Source organism: Oratosquilla oratoria, chromosome 2 (assembly GCF_046742065.1).
Source record: "Oratosquilla oratoria isolate Oo_2021 chromosome 2, ASM4674206v1, whole genome shotgun sequence".
NCBI classification, from domain to species: domain Eukaryota; kingdom Metazoa; phylum Arthropoda; class Malacostraca; order Stomatopoda; family Squillidae; genus Oratosquilla; species Oratosquilla oratoria.
In genome coordinates, this window is record NC_134778.1 from 72,797,151 (window position 1) to 72,799,650 (window position 2,500).

The following is a 2,500-nucleotide window of genomic DNA, read 5'->3' on the forward strand; positions in this document are numbered from 1 at the left end:
ATATATATATATATATATATATATATATATATATATATTTATATATTTATTGGTGCGGTCGTAAGGACAAAGTTCTCCTTCCCCAATCATCACTGGGATCCTGGTATATTTCATAATTCTGTGTACACGACCGCCTTCCCACACGAAATTATTTTTACTTTCGTGCACGAGGGAAGGTAATTAGAGGGGAAGAAGAAAAAGATTCATTAACACATGAAGAAAAATCGACAGGTTTGATGAAGAGAAATAGGAAACGGAACTATGTACAATAGTAAAGTGTTAAGGTCTTAGGATTCTGGCCATTGAACAACTTCTACAAGAAAAGAAAATGTAGTTTTACAACCGTGTAGTTAATGAATGGAATAAACTTCCTGCAGTGGCAGTGCAATGTAGTTCAGTTCGAAGATTCGTTTAGGTAAACATCTAAGCATTTATTTTATGTTATTTGTTTATTTGTTTGTTGTTATTTGTATGTTTGTCATTTGCTTGATTTTCATTTATTATAAGTTATCTGTCAATTCATTATCATTTACTTTTTACCTGTTTGTTTATTATTTAACTATGCCTATGCATTTATTTATTCTATTTATTATTAGTTATATTATCATAAAAGATATCTATTTATTTATCATTATTATATCTTTTCTTCACATCCGACCTAGTTATGGACCAAAATATCTCCTGTTAATATACTCCGCCTTTGTAATCCTTTATAATCCTTTGTACAATAAGGCATATGTAGGCAGAGAATTGTTCAATCGTCAGTGTGTGACCAGAGTCTGAGTAGTTAACCCATTCAACTCCGATGACAAGATGTCTTGTCATTTGGTCAAATAAAACAAAAAATCATAATAAAACAACAAAATGTTTGATGATCAAACAGCACCAGAAAAATATGACGTCATCAGTCCTCCTCGAGGAGGACTGATGACGTCATATCTTGTCATTTGGTCAAATAAAACAAAAAATCATAATAAAACAACAAAATGTTTGATGATCAAACAGCACCAGAAAAATATGACGTCATCAGTCCTCCTCGAGGAGGACTGATGACGTCATATTTTTCTGGTGCTGTTTGATCATCAAACATTTTGTTGTTTTATTATGATTTTTTGTTTTATTTGACCAAATGACAAGACATCTTGTCATCGGAGTTGAATGGGTTAAGTGACAACCACAGAAAACCATATCAAGCCGATTGTTGAACACAATTCTCGAGAACACTAGTTTACGATAGCAAAAGGGCTATCTGCGTAGATGATTTTACGAAAGTAAACTGACTATCTACAAAAGATTGGGATTTTTTCATGCCTCAGAACGACCAGAATATCAGATATCAAATTAGATATCTAGAATACATCTTATGGTTTGATAGCTGAATCAATTTTAGCCTACAGTCGTTTCTATGACTGAGAAAGGCACGGTTTTACCCGACGTTGCATCATACTATATGATTACATAATTTTCTATATACGAATTATATAGACATGTTACACAATATATTTTAAGGTTTGTAATAAGGATTACAAACCTTTACAAAGGAAAAATAAAATATTTATTCTATTTTTTTATCTATTTGTTCTTCAATATTTATTTATCTATTTATTGTATTGTATGTATTTATTTTTCTTTATTTGTTTATTAGTATTTATTATAAATAAGTTTTATTTTTCTGATAATTATTTGTCATTATCTACTAATTCATTCTAATCATTTATCTAATTACCAAATTTTTTCTTTTTTTTTTTTTTGCATCCGACCCCGTTATGGACCAAAAGGTCTCCTGTCAGCATGTTTTTCTTTTACAATCCTTTCTCATCCTTTATTATGAAATATTGTTATTCGAGAGCGTATATACATATATGCATGTATATGTATGTATATATATATATATGTGTGTGTGTGTGTGTGTGTGTGTGTGTGTGTGTGTGTGTGTGTGTGTGTGTGTGTGTGTGTGTGTGTGTGTGTGTGTGTGTGTGTGTGTGTGGTGGTGTGTGTGTGTGTGGTGTTTGTGTGTGTGTGTGTGTGTGTGTGTGTGTGTGTGTGTGTGTGTGTGTGTGTGTGTGTGTGTGTGTGTGTGTGTGTGTGTGTGTGTGTGTGTGTGTGTGTGTGTGTGTGTGTGTGTGTGCGTGTGTGCGTGTATGTGTTCGTATGTATGTATGAATATGTATATATATATGTATATATGCATACATATATATATATGTAAGTATATATATACACACATTCATGAAGTCGCTAGGGAGGCCAAGCGCTTGGGTTCGAATCCTGCTCACGGCACAGTTTAGGAAGAGGACCCACTTTCAGGAATGGTCCTCAAACAACCAAAAATCCAAAGTTCTCGAACTGAACAAAAGGCTTCTGTCACGTAAGACCAATTCACACAAACGACACCAATTTTTCTTTCCCTTCTCTCTCTCTCTCTCTCTCTCTCTCTCTCTCTCTCTCTCTCTCTCACTCTCTCGCTCTCTCTCTCTCTCTCTCTCTCTCTCTCTCTCTC

At 33.6% G+C, this 2,500-nt stretch overlaps 1 protein-coding gene across 2 annotated transcripts in view; it reads right to left on the reverse strand.

Moving 5' to 3' along the window:
- LOC143034030 (phospholipase A2-like) overlaps positions 1-2,500 on the reverse strand; it is a 242,997-nt gene that overhangs the window by 64,063 nt on the left and 176,434 nt on the right. The gene's annotated exons all lie outside the window — the stretch shown is intronic.